The following is a 17,443-nucleotide window of genomic DNA, read 5'->3' as shown; positions in this document are numbered from 1 at the left end:
CATGGGCACCCTAATTGGTTACCCAATGCCGAGTGATCAGCTCTGAAGTCATGTACATATAGGCACACACTAGACAGACTCAGCAGGTTTGCAGGTGCATATGAATGTATATATGTGTTATTGATATATATCAATAATAACAGGAAACAAGGCCATAAACTTGACAGGGGCTGAGAGACATAGGGTTGGAGCGAGGAAGAGGGGGAATGAGGCCCTCAAATTTTGATTTTTAAAGCGTTCAACTTCCCTAGCCATCAGTGAAATGCAAATTAAAACTGCTTTGATGTCTCATCTTACCCTAATCAGAATGGAAGCAAATGATGAAAAATGTTGCCTTGAATGTGGGGAAAGACGAAGACTTAAACCCTATTGGTTGGGAATTCAAAATACATGTGAATTTTTAAAAAGTAGTATTTTTATTTATTCTTTCAAATTTTCATTCATGCATACAATGCATTATGACCACACCTATCCCCACTCCTTCATTCTGACTTGCTTCAGGCTCTGCCCCAACACCTAACACATATTTCTGATTTCATGTTTCATTTGCTTGTTTATTTATTTTCTTATTTATTTATTTATGTCTTGTTATAACCCACTGAGTTCAATTAGTGCTGCCTATAGAAAAGGTGTGGGGCTTTCCATGGTCACAAGTAAAGCTGTATAAAGAAACCTTATTTAAAAAAATCATATAGGGCTGGAGAGATGGCTCAATGGTTAAGAGCACTGACTGCTCTTCCAGAGGTCCTGTGTTCAATTCCCAGCAACCACATCGTGGCTCACTAAAGGGATCCGATGCCCTCTTCTGGTGTGTCTGAAGACAGCAACAGTATACTCAAATAAATAAAATAAGTAATTCTTATAAAAATTTTAAAAAGAAAAAAATCATATATACATATATATCATATACATATATATCATATACATATACACATATATTCCATACACACACACACACACACACACACATATATATATATATATATATATATATATATATATATATATATATATATATATATATATATGGACAGAAGTACTTACATGGTAGGGCAATATTGTTTCCAGAATACATGGGTTATTAAATGAAAATCTCAATGCTAGGCATGTGCTATTTTCCTATGTATTATATTAGTCAAGGGCGCCTCAGAGAGGCACCAAAACAGCACAGGCCACTGCTATTATTCATGGTTATTCACAACAATTTGATGGCAAGAGCCAATAGTTAAAAATATATACTTCAACAACAAGACATAAAGGAATCAATCTTTTTTTTTTTTACTGGTTATTTTATTTATTTACATTTTAAATGTTATCCGCCTTCTCTGTTTCCCTTCTGAAAATTTCCCATCCCGCCCCTGCTTCTATGAGGCAGCTCCCCCAGCCACACTCCCACTCCTGCCCCACTCCGGTTGGAGCATAAAAGCTCCACAGGACCAAAGGACTCCCTTCCCATTGATGCCCAACAAGGCCATCCTCTGCTACATCTGCAGCTGGAGCCATGGGTCCCTCCATGTGTACTCTTTGGTTGGTGGTTTAGTCCCTGGGAGCTCTGGGGGATTTGGTTGGTTGATACTGTTGTTCCTCCTATGCGGTTGCCATCCACTTCAGCTCCTTCAGTCCTTCAATCTTGAACTGGCTAGAAAACTCTTTCTCTACTGGCTATTTTTCCCATGTGGATAGTGCTATGCAAGCTGAGGGGTGGGGCGAATCAACGATCTTCAGTTCTAGACCTTCCCTGCTAATAGTACTTGGTTTTGAACATTATTTCTTAGTAATAATTGACAATACTTGCATGGATAGAGCAAAAAGCCATGTCCACAATTAAACATATAATTTCATCTGGGAATGAATCTTTCCATAAATTCATCAACTATTGAAAATGACAAATCCTAGAGGTTCTTTCTTGCTGCTTACACAAGAAACACACACCCTCTGGACAGCCATTGCCTCTGACAGGAGTGAGGGCCAGTAGTTTCTTCAAGGAATGACTACCATGATGATATCATTGTGATTCAGATCTTTGACGTGTGCACTTCCCTGTGTGTTTGCAGCACAGGGTACTCATGTTACTTTGTTCTTTCTGTTCTGAAGTGAACTGTCATGGCAGAGGTGGTCTTTTGCTTCATTGCCTGTATGTTTTCCGTGAAGCTAATAAGTGTGGCATATCTGAGGAACACAATGAGATAATTGTCTCAAATTTCACTACAGAAACACTGGTTTCTATCAATTAGTTATTAATTGTAAGAATAAGCGTGTGTGTGTGTGTGTGTGATTGTGTGTGTGTGTGTAAGAGAGGAGACAATCCATTTTTTCATTCATTCACTCACTCAACAAATACATAAGCCAATATCATAATTGATGGGGATAAAATGAGAAAACTATATACTCAAAGAAAGGTATTTCTCAAATAATCAATAATAAGCAATGAAGCAATGTGTAGTGTTGACTGGATAGGAAAATGGAAATGATGTTCTGGAATATGCTCAGATTTTAGGCTAAATAATAAGAATTAAATGAATTTGGTCAAAGGTCAGAGAGAGAAATGTTATAATTATGTGCTCGTGAATAACCAGGGGTGTTGTCTAGATTATATTTTCTTGTAAACATTGTGTCTCTTGATCCAATAAAATTAGATAGAATTGCTCTTGTTAGAGGAATCACATGTCTTGGTCATCTAGATATTTAGAGAGCAAGTCAAGATATGAATATACGAATGGTCCTGGGCTTGCATTTCCAGGAGAATGGAAGTTACTGAGGTGAACTATGTGGGAGTGTGGGCAGCACAGGAGGAATAAATCAAATGCTGAAGGGCTTGGTGTGTGGAGGAAAGGAACACACGGAGCTTGCCTAATGATATATTGAGCTTGGTGCCTGCCATTGTGTCCTACGCTTCATTAGTGTGTTCAGGCAAGTAGAAACAAGCTCATATTGCCCTCTTTAGTCTCCCAGTTATTTCTATTTTTCTAGGATGTTTGGTGTGTGTGTGTGTGTGTGTGTGTGTGTGTGTGTGTGTGTGAACATGTTGGGGGTTTTTGGGAGGTGTGATGATAGGTGTGCAGATAGGTATAGAGAAAGTAGACCATCAGTAGACAATCAACTGTCATTTCTTAGGTACCATCTGACTTTCTGTTATTTACTTACTTACTGACTTGTTTACTTGTTTTTAAGTCACAGCCTTTAAGTAGTCTAGAATCTACCTAGAAGGTTATGCTGGCCAGCCAGCAAGCTCTGGGGTCTTTGTTTCCCCAGTGATGGATTACAAGTGCCTTCTACTACATCTGGCTTCCTTTTATTGGGGTTCTGAGAGTTGGATTTGGTTCTCCTGTACACAAGTGGTGCACTTTAACCAGTGAGTGAGCCATTGCCCTGGGGTTAGGTTAGGGTTAGTGTTAGGGTTTTCTAATAATTGGTTATACTGTTCCAGATACCAGGACATAACAGAGGCCATTCTCTTGGTACAGTTAATGAATTAATTTTGAATACCAGTTATTGTATCAATTTTGTATTTCATTTACTGACTTAACTCTTCACTTTCCAAAATAGCAGCATTAAAAATAAGAAAATATTAGACATTTGGATTAGGAAGCAAAGATCTTGATAAAAGAATGGAGCTGGAGAAATGGCTCAGTGGTTAAGAGCACTGTCTACTCTTCCAGAGGTCCTGAGTTCAAGTCCCATAAATCAGATGGCGGCTCACAGCCATCCATAATGAGATCTGGAGCCCTCTTCTGGCTTGTAGGCATGCATGCAGGCAGAACACTGTATACTTAATAAATAAATAGATAAATAAATAAATTTTAAAAACCTGGACTGAAATATTTGGGCAAATGATTAAAAAAATTTTTTATAAAAAGGAAATGTTAAGCAGATGAAGGAGCAATGTGAACCAGTCCACTAAGAGATAAACAAACATGTTTGGTTTCATGTACTGTAAAATGGGCAGGAGAAAGAGAAGTTGTAGCTCCATCCAATTTAATAATATGCGTGCTTTCTAGGTGTGGCGTTTTTCAATCTCAGACTTTGGTCGGCAGGCTTTACAACAGGTGCCCTGACATCTCACTGACTCCTGATAGCCAATTGTCTGGGGGTAGTAACTAAATTTAGAAATGATTGCTTTTTAAAAATGTTCCATTGTTGCTTTATTGGCAATAATAAATTACCTGTATTTATTTTTTTTCTTTTTTTTTTATTCGATATAATTTATTTACATTTCAAATGATTTCCCCTCTTCTAGCCCCCCCACTCCCCGAAAGTCCCGCAAGCCCCCTTCTCTTCCCCTGTCCTCCCACCCACCCCTTCCCACTTCCCCGTTCTGGTTTTGCCGAATACTGTTTCACTGAGTCTTTCCAGAACCAGGGGCCACTCCTCCTTTCTTCTTGTACCTCATTTGATGTGTGGATTATGTTTTGGGTATTCCAGTTTTCTAGGTTAATATCCACTTATTAGTGAGTGCATACCATGATTCACCTTTTGAGTCTGGGTTACCTCACTTAGTATGATATTCTCTAGCTCCATCCATTTGCCTAAGAATTTCATGAATTCATTGTTTCTAATGGCTGAATAGTACTCCATTGTGTAGATATACCACATTTTTTGCATCCACTCTTCTGTTGAGGGATACCTGGGTTCTTTCCAGCATCTGGCAATTACAAATAGGGCTGCTATGAACATAGTAGAACATGTATCCTTATTACATGGTAAATTACCTGTATTTAAAAGAGGACAATTTACTTTTCACACTCTTAGTGGTTTTTTTTTTTTTTTCTTTTTTCTTTTCCTGTTCACACGCTTTCTAGCTTCACAACATCCTGTGGTACAGATAGATTTCTCCTACTGGTTCTATTTTAATTCTGTGGTTGACTGTGGACACACTTTAAATAATTTCAGATACTTAAACATGGTGATGCTTCCTTTACTGTACATTGGATAATTTATGTGGGGTGATATTTCTTGCACATTTGGAATGTATGCAAGCTCTGATGAAATTTGCTGGACTATATGAGAAAATAGCAATTAAGCATGCAGTGATACAATTCTATGAAAATATTTTTTGCATTTGAAGAGCCTGAACCTTTGCTGGGTCTCTTCTTCTCTTTTCTTTTTCCTCTCCTCTCCTCTCCTCTCCTCTCCTCTCCTCTCCTCTCCTCTCCTCTCCTCTCCTCTCCTCTCTCCTCTCTCTCTCCTCTCCTCCCTTCTCTTCTCTTCTCCTCTTCCTTCCTTTTATAATTTTTTTTACTTTTATTCAAAATAGATTTTTTTCTCATATCCTATATCCTAATTACACTCCCAGATCTTTTAAGACTATATAATTAATCTGCTATTCCACTTTGTACTTACTAAGTACAAAGCCTGCCTCAAGAAAAGTACTTTAATAATCAGATTTTATCTCCTGAGATAAGTGCATAACTTTAATTCTAGGTTATACACTAAGGCCCTTCACCCAGGGAAATGCATGCATACATGTGTGTGTGCTGTAGTAATCATTTGCTGGGGAAAAAAAAAAAAAAACATCAGGTTGAATGCAGTCGCAAAACAAATACCCACAATGAATGCTGGGAGCAACTTGAGTATAGCTTCATGATAGTGGTTTGCGGTTGCTTTGCTAAGTGCTGCTGGGTCAGTGAAGTTTCTTCCTTTGTAAAAAGCTTTGTTAACCATTTCCGTAAAGAAGTCTGCATCCCTTTCCCATACCATGCTTTCTGTACCATCCAAAAAAAAAAAAAAAAAAAAAAAAAAAAAAAAAAAAAAAAAGACATCAAAGCCCCATGGCTAGAGATAAAGCCAGCACAGGCAACACAGAGTGCAGGGTTGGAGTCATGCTTGGTCAAATTAAAATCTAAGAGAGTCTGATTTCATCACTTAGTGTGACACCAACATAATTGGTGCCTCTGAGGTATCTTTAATGGGTTTACCTGACACAGAGGTAAAATTGTTTAAGAGAATTTTTCAAGTCATTTGTGTCCTTTCTCTTTTTCTTTCTACTATCATATACTTAAATGTAAAAATATGCATATATTCTAGAATTGTGTTATTCATTTCGTTTTTATCAGATCTTGCTCACGTATTTTGAAGATTTGTTTAGACGCTTTGGTGTTCAGTTCTATGACATGAAGGATGAGTCACCTTATCATCCTGTAAAATACTTATGTCTCCTGGATGACGTTTTTCTCTGATGATAGTAATATAACTGCTTTAAATGTCTTTTCATTAACAACATGGTATGCTGGCTAAATTTATTTCAACTTGACCTAAGCTAGAGTCATTGGAGAAGAGGGAGCCTCAATTGAGATAATGCCTCTAGGGAGAAGAGTGTAAGAGACAGAGAGGATAGAGGACACCAGGAAAACAGACCCCTAAATCAACAAGAAGAGAACACAGATGAACTCTCGGGGACTGAGAGCATCCACAGGGGCTACGAGGGTTTGCACCGGATTGGGTCTGCCAACTGGAAAGAGAAGAAAGACACATGTCCCTCTCCCTAACCTAGACACAATCTCCAACTGATAACCACTTGTAAATGAAAATTTAGTTTCCTCCAAGGGATTCTCACTGGGGAAAAACAAAACTACTCTTACAGGTAAGGTGTGTGCCCGGTAGGAGATGGCCAACAGAAAATGAATTCAGTAGCATCTTTGGAGGTTCCTTGTCTTGTTTTCTGTTTCTTATACCTTCTCTTAGATTCATTTTCTTCTGTTTTGTTCTATTCTGATGTGTTGGTTTTTGTTTTATCTTATTATATTTTATATTAATTATATTATAGCATATTTATTATTATCCCTTAGAAGTCTGTTTTTTTAATGAGACAGAAAGGGGGTAGATCCAGATGGGAGGGGAGGTGGGAAGGAACTGGGAGAAGCTGAGGGAGGGGGAGCTATGATTAGGATAAATGATGTATTATCTATAAATCTATTTTCATTAAAAGGGACAAAAAATTTAAAAAAAAAAAAGAAGAAAAGGAGGGAAAAAAGAAAAGAAAAAAGAAAAGAAAAATGCTTCCATAAGATCAGACTGTAGGCAAGCCTGTAGGATTCTTTGTTATTAGTGATGATAAGGGCCCAGACTGTCCTGAGTGGGGTCATCCCTGGGCTAGTGGTCCTGGATTCTATAAGAAAGCAGGCTGACCAAGCCATGGGGAAATCAGGTAGCAGCACTCCTCCACGGCCTCTGCATCAGCTCCTGCCTTCAGGGTCTGGCTTGATTTGAGTTCCTGCCCTGGCTTCCCTCCGTGAACTGGGATGTGGAATATGTAAGAGAAATAAACCCTTTTTCCTTCAGGTTGTTTTTAGTCACTGTTTCACTGTAGCAACAGTAACTCTAGCAGGGACATGTGGTATAGGTTTTTTTCTATTCTTTTAGTTTTAGTTTATCCATGTTTTTAAAGCTCAAATTTATTCAACTATAGCATATAGCTGAAACATGCTCTTTAAATACAATTTGCCCTCTACCTTATAAATAGTATTTTGGACTATTTATGCATACTGTAATTATCAATATGTTTGGATTTAATTCTCTTTCTCCAGTTATTTTCTATGTGTTGTCAACTGTTCATACCTTCATGTTACTGTTTTTTTATTATTCCATTAAGTCTATTGCTTATAACTCTATTAAATGTTTTAGTCTTTGCCTTAGAATTTGAAATATGTATCAAATAATAAGTTACCACTGCAAATAGTATAAGGACATAACAATAATACATTCCTAATTTCTCCCTACTACTTTCTATTCTAATATTATAAAACATATAGTTTATTTTACATATCTATAAGTGTATAATATATTTCTATATTTTTACTCAATTATTTGTGTATCAAAATCCATTTTAAAAGTAAGAAATGTGAACCTTACACTTACCTGTATTTGATATACTTCCAGTGCAGTTGCTGCTCAGTGCTTAGACTGTTGGGGTACCCAGTTTTGTTTCCAGTCTAAGTTACTAGCAAACATTGATTTCGTGAGTGTTAGCAACCATTTCTCATTGATCATGCTAGGTTCCAGAGCTGTAGGAATGAGTCCATCAGGATATTTTAATCCTTGTCGGGAATCAAAGACTTTGTTGTTGGTTTTTATTTTCTTGTTATTTTTCTCCCTGGTGCCAATGAGTTTTAATCAATGTCCTAATAACATCAGGTCTTGTTGCCCTTTCTCCAAAACAGAGCTTTGGAGTTACAGTACAGCTAGGGAAAGATGATCTGGGCTTTCCCAGATCCCTGTACTCCAGGCCTTCATCACTGGACACTGTCCAGGGGCTCTTGTCAGTATTTCCTGTGATCATTTAATTCTTTGCAAGAAAAAAAACAACCCCTCTATAGGTTGCCATGTGACATAGAGTAGGACATTTATCATTTTACTTAAGCATTCAGTTAATATGTCTTACTTATCACAATCCATTTCAGATGATTAGATGTTTGTGTATCAGTTCTGTCTTCTATGGACATGGTACGTGTCTCTCCTTACCTTTCAGGTTAGTTAGTACTTGTGATGGTTTGAATAGCTTTGGCTCCCATAGATTCATGTGTTTGAATGCTTGGTCAAAGGGAGTGGCCTTCTTGGAGGAGGTGTGGCCTCATTGGAGGAAGTGTGTTACTGCATAGGTGGGCTTTAAGGTCTCCTGGTGCTCAAGCTCCGCCCAGCTTCAGCACCCTGTCTTGCTTGATCGCTGTCATGCTTCCTGCTGGGGTGAAAATGGACTGAACCTCTGAACCTGTAAGCCAGCCCCAATCAGATGTGGTCCTTTATAATAGTTGCCTTGGTCACAGTGTCTCTGCACAGCAATAAAGCCCTAAGACAGTATTCAGAGGCTTTTTGCTAGGTCCAAGAACAGCCACTGATATTCAGGGTGTTTGGGGTTGCCGCCGCCGCTGTGGTTATTGAAATAACAACAGGAAAGATGGTGCTCTTTATAGCATCCTATATTCTGAACAGAAACTGAGAGTCCTCGCATATACAATATTTAACTGGGCATATAGCCAGCTGGAATCAAGACTCCATTTCCCGGCCTCTCGTGACTAGATCTTCCCAATTGCATATACAGGAAAGCTGTGCAACTTTTAACAAATGTCTTTAAAAGGAAAATAGATGCTTTTCCCTTCCACTTTTTCTTGCCCTGCTGACTCATCAGTAGACACAAGGACTGAAGCCCCTGCCAGCGCTTAGCCACACAAAGTGGATCAAAAAGGAGCGGGCATGCTTGGAAACAGAGTAGGGTAGAAGAAAAGCCGTGAGCCACTGTTACCCGAGAGTGGAACAACACATTTGGCATGTTCTCTTTCATTGTTAAATTAATTAAATCTCCATTAATAAACAATGTTACACGTCATGATGAGCTATTAGCATCAAGATGTGAACGCTCTGAGGCATGGGGCTGCTGGTTAGTCCCGCCTGGTGACCTCTCCCTCCCCCACTACCTTCAGTACCGGGCTCAGAGCCCCCAATCGTGGCATTCTACAAATATTCAATATTCAAAAGCACACAACGTGGACTGTTTGAGACCATAAACATAAGCTGCTACTTTGTTACTTTATAGAATGAGTTCTAAGGACTTTGTACACCTGTACCTTTAAGCTGATGTTTTGTCAGAAACAAGATGAATTCTCTCTCTCTCTCTCTCTCTCTCTCTCTCTCTCTCTCTCTCTCTCTTTGATACTTTCCTCTCTTTGGGATGCAAAGAGAATATTTTTTTAAGCATATGTCCAGGGGAGCAAGAGACAGACATACAAGACAAACAGAGATACAGAAAGGGGAGAGAGGGAGAGAGGGAGAGAGAGAGAGAGAGAGAGAGAGAGAGAGAGAGAGAGAGAGAGAGAGGAAAGAGGAGAGAGGGAGAGAGGAAAAGAGGGAGAGAGGGAGAGAGAAGGGGAGAGAGAGAAAGAGAGAGAGGGGGAGAGAGAGAGGGAGACAGGGAGAGAGAGAGGGAGAGAGAGGGAGAGAGAGAGAGGGAGAGAGCTAAAAACTGATAATCAAAATTTATATCCACTCCTAACTAAGGCTCCAGGATATCAATGCAGACAACTCTTTACATCTTTGATTTTTGGCTGAAAGTTGGGCCATGGTAGTATTCTTGAAGACACATTTCATTTACTTTCTCAGAAAGACAATATCTTCCAGTTATTTATGTCACATGCTGAAGAGGATAACACTTAAAACAGCTCTGCAATCTGTCACTGGACCACAAAGAAAATGCTAACGCTGCAGCCATGAATGTCTGGGCCACCCTGAGTAAGCTGTCAATTCCTCAAGATTAGAATCTGTCATCCATTTAAGTTTCAAATATCATGCCACATAAAAAACATAATATGTAAGGCATGCCACATAAAAAACATAATATGTAAGGTTTTTTACACCTATAACAGCTGTTACTACAAAAACATCAGAAGCCAGTAACTTGAAGGATTTAATTGAAGATAAAGGAGGCTTTATGAAAAATATCCTTTCCCATGTGAAAGGCTAAGCAAAGGCACGCTTCAGTTATCTCTGGTTCTAAGGCTTACCTGCCCTCCTTACAACATCAACTCTTGGAAGATAATTGCCTTGAGTCATTTCCTAACCATGGAGAATGTAAGATTAATAAGCACCATTTGTTATAACTTTGCAACCAATTTATATAATGGATTCATGATAAATAACCACACTTAACACAAGCATTCATCAAAAACCAATTTACACATCAATTTGTTCACTGTGCGTTAAACCAACCATTTGTAAGAATAAGTTGGTTTCTTTCTATGTCCCCCATTCTCTCTGCTAAAGTAAAAATTATTGTTAGATATGGTAATTTTGGCTTTCGTAGTGGCAGTATTGATAGTGATGTATGCTAACTTCTCAGCCACTGTTACACGATGTATAATTTCACACAGCATGTTGCTTCAGTCTGAAGTAAGAGGAAATTATTGTTTTAAAAAATGTAAAACCGTTATTGACAGTCTGTTCTTCACTCAGTAACTTGTCACCCCAGGTAGACAGAGTTCACCCCAAGGGAGGCTGTGGGTTTCTATAGACTGTCTACTCTTAATTATTCACAGAAAAAAAAAACGTATGTAGATAGCACGGTAAATGAAATTTGCAGCTCACAAGTGCTTGACTTAAGGCATTTCCCTTTGGGTGTGGCGATGCACGCCTGCAGTCCCAGTGCTCTGGGACTGAGGCCGGGTTGGGAGTTGAAAGCAGGGAGAGCAACAGAGCAAGAACGTCTCGGTGCCAAACAAGGCCAAGTGTGCTCACAAATTATTTTACTGCTCTAGTCAAGGTCCTGTCAGTATTATCTTTCCACTATTATAGGAGTAAGACAGTTATTCTCTTGGTATGTTCTAGAACAGTCTGTTAAATGTTCATATGCAAATATATAAATAGGTAAAATGGACTCATAGTATTATACTGACCTGGAAATATTGAAGTCAGAATTATCACTTCTGCTCGATGAGGCTACAATCTTCTGTAGAGGACCTACATTTCAAATGCTTGGGAAATCCATGTTGTAGCTATGTGATACCTTATCCTATAAGGAATCCATGCCTTATTCCAGAAACCTGAGTATGTTATCCAAGACAGCAAAGGTTCATGGCTGTTGTCTTTTAATTATTAGTACTGGCATAGGAAGATTGTTCTGATTTGCCTGGAACATACTAATGCAGTCATTATCCTCATAGGAAGGAGAAAGGCAGGCAAGAGATAGAAAGAAGAATCTAGTCAGAGAGGTGAGTTGTAGGTTTAAGAATATTTAGGCAGCCTCTGGGAGATGGAAAATACCTGGTGTTGCTATTAACAATGTCATGGATGGGTTATTTTGTGAATAATAGAAACTCAGGACTTACTGTTCTAGATTCTGAGGAGTCCAAGATCAGGGTACCAGTACTTGTATGTCATGAGTGCTGCCTCTCTGCATGAGACAGTGTGGAATCTCATCATGTCCCAGCAGAGTAGAAGGCAGAGAAGGAAGAAAGCATTCCCCTCAATGCCAGCCCTTCCACATGTGAGCTAACCCAACTCGTGTGTGTGTGTGTGGGGGGGGGGGTGACCACATTTGTCTTAGTGAGCCCCTGAAGGCTAAAGCTCCTTCTACTGTTCTGTGGGAATTAAAGGTCAGGATGAATGTTTGAGTAGAGGCCATCATTCAAACTGGATCAAACCAGGAAGTGGGCTTTGGTTAAAGAATTCCGCCATCTCTCTTCTGATACTCAGATGATCCACGACTGGACTCCTTTCCTTCTACCCTTTGATTCTCAACTGTGGAGTGTATTTATTTCACAGTGCCCATGCCTATATATCCAACCATTCATTTCTAACTGACTGCTTTGGCAAATGCTTTCCTCATGACTGTGCACATCATTAAAAAGTGACTACAAGCCATGTTATTCTAATTTACAGTACGAATCTTTCATATCGTGTCAGCTTTTGTTTGGCTGATATCACCCTAGCTCTCAGAGAATGAACTTCTGTTTCTTTCTTGAATCCTTTGTTAATTGCCTTATGCATGTTATTTTTCTTAAAGATTTATTTTTATATATGAGTACACTGTAGCTATCTTCAGACACACCAGAAGAGCGCGTCAGATTTCATTAGAGATGATTGTGAGCCACCATGTGGTTGCTAGGAATTGAACTCATGACCTCTGGAAGAGCAGTCAGTGGTCTTAGCCACTGAGCCATCTCCACAGCCCCATGCATGTTCTTGTTCCCCCTAAAGAAGAAAACATCCCTTAGCTATATGGATCATGTCTATTTGAGACCTTCAAAACCGAGACTGATTAATGGTAGAAAATACTTTATTTGTATGTATAGTATTTGCTTGTGTGCATATTCATATATGTGGGTGCACATTTACATATAGGTGCCCAGGCATGTATGCACATGTATGTGGAGGATAGAGGCAAATATCACAGGTCTTCCTCAGTTGCTCTCCAACTTATTGTCCAAGACAGGTCTCTGACTGAATCTAGAGCTTGCCAATTTCACTTCACTTGCTGGCCAGGGGCCTCCTGCCGTGTGTCCCCAGTGCTGGTTAGAGGCATGTGCAGCTGTGCCCAGCATTTTCTATGGGTGCTGAAGATCCAAACGTATGTCCTTCTGCCTATAACAAAACAATCTACTGGCAGAGCCATCCTCCAGCCCCAGGGCTTAGACACCAGACTTTTGATCTTCCTTCATCTTGATATTTACATTAAGTGACTGGAATGATATCTTTCGGATTGTATTTTGCATAGGTTCCTTTTATTTTGGATTTATGCTAAATAATTTTTGTTACTTCTATCCTCTCAAGACAATGGTTCCATTCTATTGGGCAATACCTAGTTCTACTATTAACTCTTGCTCTTGTGAAACGAATGGGCGTACACCACTCTGCTCAAGCCCCACCTCACAGTGGCTGTGCAGAGAAACGGTGTGTTGTTGTCTAGGCCCCTCTTCTTGACAACTGCTCCTGACTCACAGTCCACATCTGGGAAATGGTGGGTTTGGGTTATACACATGTGCAAAAGAGGCTGAGAAGGAGGCTAGCTGTGCACAAAACCATGGCGCCCTGAATCTCCTCCAGGTAGAAGTGTGAAGGCCCCATAATCCTTGGCATCTCACACTATTTATTCTGATTTAGTGTGGTCATGGGCTGTGTGCTCATGAAGCGTACGGGACATGAAAGCATCCTGAAGCAGGCAGATGACGCTGCTCAAAAATATCCAACCTGCCCAGACCAAGGAGATAGAGAACAATCCCACCGCCGTGCAGAGCTCCCAGACTCCCTTTGCATTGCAGTCTTCGCTGAACCACAGTGAGGATGACAGGGGTTGGGGTACACAGCAGAACCAACTGTCCCTGCCTACCTGCCTATTTTGCTAACCGAAAGCAAACAAACAGGTGTTGGAAATAAGGGCCAAGGAAGTCCTCTGGGTAGCTCTAGGAGTGGCTTCTCCCTGTGTCAAAAGCAGCAGGACTCTGGTGACCTGTTACCCATAGGCAGTGCTGAAGTTCAGACTAGAATCTCTTCTCTCAGCCTGTAAGGATGGTGGGCATGCACCTTTGCGAGTCTATTTTCAGGTTCCATAGCTCGCTTGCCACAAAGAGCCCCAAGGAACATCCCATCTAACCTAGGGCAGGAAAAAGTGCTTACAAGGCACAAGAAAGGGGAAGACAGCTGAGAGGAGTAAACTTCTTTTGGCAGTTGGCTTTCTTCTGAGCACAGCCATTAATCCTGCTGTCAGGAGGAATAAAGACACTTCCTGAAGAAGGTGTGAAGAGCTGGGCTTGGGTCTGGTAACACCCAGGCACGGCAGCATATAAATGCCAGTAAGCCTTCAGAGCCTCCCTCCCCCTGCTTACGAACTCTGCAACAGACCTGTGTCAAATCTTTACGAAAATAAATTCTTTTTCTTCAGACCCAGAAATAAAATACTTAATCTCTTTGGGAGACAACCGGTCTGCAGAAAAGCCGAGATATTTTTTATCGATTGATTTCTGTTTTCACATTTGAAGGGAATGAGGATTATATAAAGATGAGAGGGGGAGAAGAAGATGGGGAGGAAGAAAGGGAGGAGGGAGGAGGGAGGAGGGAGGAGGGAGAAACAAAGAAAAGCAGTACAGGTGTATTTCATTCATTTCTGACTGATTCACACATTGCCAAAGAGTCTGTGGTTGTCTCTGCTCAGGGGACCCAGCCACGGTATCTGTGGTGACCTATGTGGGATGGGCCACTCAGGGCAGCCCCCAGGGGGTCTACTCACCCCTGCTGAGCAGCAAGGTCTGTTTCTGCTGCTTGGGCCTTGTTAAGACTCATTACCCCGCCCCCTTCCTAAGATGTCTTTATCCTTGATAATTAAGTCTAAGGTCTTTATTCATTCTCGGAAAGCCACTCCCAGCATCCCCTCCTCTCTGAAGCTACAAAGCTTGAGGCCTGGGGTGTTGGCCTCTGAGCTCTGAAACAGGAAGACCTGTCCCTATTGCTTTCTGAATCTACATTAGACACGGAGGTCCTTCTAGGTAGCCAAAATGCAGAGCTTGTGATAACATTTAAAGTCTTGACTGTGCCACCTACAAAATACAGGACAAATTTAAAATAACATTTGCATCCTGGTTTTCTGCTAACAAAAAAAAAAAAAAAAAAGGACTGGTATTGACAATGTAGCTGATATTCTGGTGTGCTGGTCAAAGGGAAGCAGAATCAGGGACACAGAAATTTCTTCCTTACCATGATGTGCTCAAATAAATAACTTATATAAGTTCAGCATTGATAAAAATATTACTTTAGTAGAAATAGTATATTCTGCCCCAACAGTAGCCACTTGAATGAACAAGAACAGTCTAGATTAAAAAACACATCAGATTCCATTTGTATATTGTTCCGTAACTTGGGTCTGTTAGTGGAAGGTCAAATCAAATAATTATATTCTTTCACTCAAAAAAAAATATTTACTTTGTATCTCACATTTATTTTTAACCGATAGCACATAACCATAATGGCTGCCTGTATTTGTGGGGTGCTGGCTGCAACTTTAATATACCTATCCATTATATGCCGTTCAAATCAAATCAACATCATCTAGACCTTCAAAGAACTTTGATTTACTCACAGTAAATACACCAAAGAGTCCTGTTCCATGTTTCCTTCTCCCTTCCCGTGACCTACTGGGCACCAAGCTGGACCGGAGAGAGGGAAACTTGCCTGGGAAGGGTGGGTGGGTGCAGGTACAGTCAGGATCTGGGTGGGTAGTGAGAGTCCCGGTAGTAAGAACACACACCTAGGAATCAGCTTCAGAGATCTGGTTCTGTTTACTGAGGGGGGAGGGGGTAGACAAATGCTATTCAAACCTTTGGAGGGGATGAGTAGGGGTTGGCTCTTGGGGTGAGGGCCAGGGTACTGGGGACCCCTCATTTGTGTGAGGAGCCATTCCAGGTGCTGTTGGGCCTTAGAATGGGAAAACAAGGAAGTTTGACCTGGCTACTGGCCACATGACTTCCTCAGGTGAGGGCGGGTTGGGGGTTGGGGGACTTACAGGGCTGCAGAATACACTAGGACATGTGGGCCCAGGGGAGCGGGGAGTGATCCTAAGAGATCTCTGGATGAGATTTCGGGGATCTGGACACAACTCAATTTCTTGCTCCAGGCCTGCTCCCTACAGTTCCCTGGCCCCACAAAAGTTGAAGGCTGGAGGGTGTTGCAGAAGACCTTGGCTCCGTCCCCAGCACCCACAGGGATGCTCACTGCCTCCTCGGGGACCAAGCAGGCGTGTGGTGTACAGAAGCACATTCAGGCAAAACACTCCTACATATAAAATATTATAAATACACCTAAAAAATTAGCTAGGTGTGTGGTTCTGCATCCTGCCTCACGGCTGAGGTAAATCTCTGAGAAGTTAGACTATGTTTACGCCATGTCCACTGTAGATGCTGGGCTCAAACTAAGCGCCTAGAGAACACCCAGGGTGTGGGAAAATGCAGCCTAGGACACGGGTGGCCAAAGCTGCAGTACCTGACTCCCAGGAGTTCAGTCGCTGCCAGAAACTGAGCAGAGGGTCAGGGGAACACCAGCCTTCAATGAGGAGCCCAAGGTCAAGGGCTCCCAAACTCCTAGACATCCATATGCTGCCACTGGGTCTCAGAGAGTTGGGAAACCAGTTGTGTTCTTGGGTTGAGGAGCCCTGGGCCAGAGGGTATGGGAAACTCCAGCTTAGCTCATCAGTGATTGGCCTTAGCTTACCTGCATTTATGTGAGAGCATGGGGAGAGGAGCCTTCTGCAGGGGACTTAGACAGCTCAACTCTGTAGTCAAAGGCCTCCTCCAGGCTCCCCACAGTGAGTCTTGACGAAAGAGACAGTGCATGTTTATCCATACCATTTATTGATTGTTCATCATGGAAAATGGGTGCATTCAACCTCCTCAGATTAAGTACCTTTTGCAGGAAGGAATGTCTAGGAAGGGACGTTTATTGGCTGAAAACCCTCAGGGCCTAAAGATACCTCATTAGCATGGAGAACTCTGTTCTGATTTATGGTGACCATAGGTCACGTTCCTAAGTAAGTAGTGTGGTCACATGACAGGGGTCTGGTGACACTCTTACCTTAGTCTCAGTCTTAGTCAGGGTTTCTATTCCTGCACAAACATGACCAAGAAACAAGTTGGGGAAGAAAGGGTTTATTCAGCTTATACTTCCACACAGCTGTTGATCACCAAAGGAAGTCAGGACTGGAACTCAAGCAGGTCAGGAAGCAGGAGCTGATGCAGAGGCCATGGAGAGATGTTCCTTACTGGCTTGCTTTCCCTGGCTTGCTTAGCCTGTTCTCTTATAGAACCCAAGAATACCAGCCCAGGGATGGCACCACCCACAAGGGGCCCTCCCCCCTTGATCCCTAATTACGAAAATGCCCACAGCTGGATCTCATGGAGGCACTTCTCCAAATGAAGCTCCATTCTCTGTGATAACTCCTGCCTGTGTCAAGTTGACACACAAAACCAGCCAATAC

Source organism: Apodemus sylvaticus, chromosome 9 (genome assembly GCF_947179515.1).
Source record: "Apodemus sylvaticus chromosome 9, mApoSyl1.1, whole genome shotgun sequence".
In the NCBI taxonomy this organism is placed as follows: Eukaryota; Metazoa; Chordata; class Mammalia; order Rodentia; family Muridae; genus Apodemus; species Apodemus sylvaticus.
The sequence above is the reverse complement of the archived record's forward strand: the minus strand, read 5'-3'. Positions refer to the sequence as shown.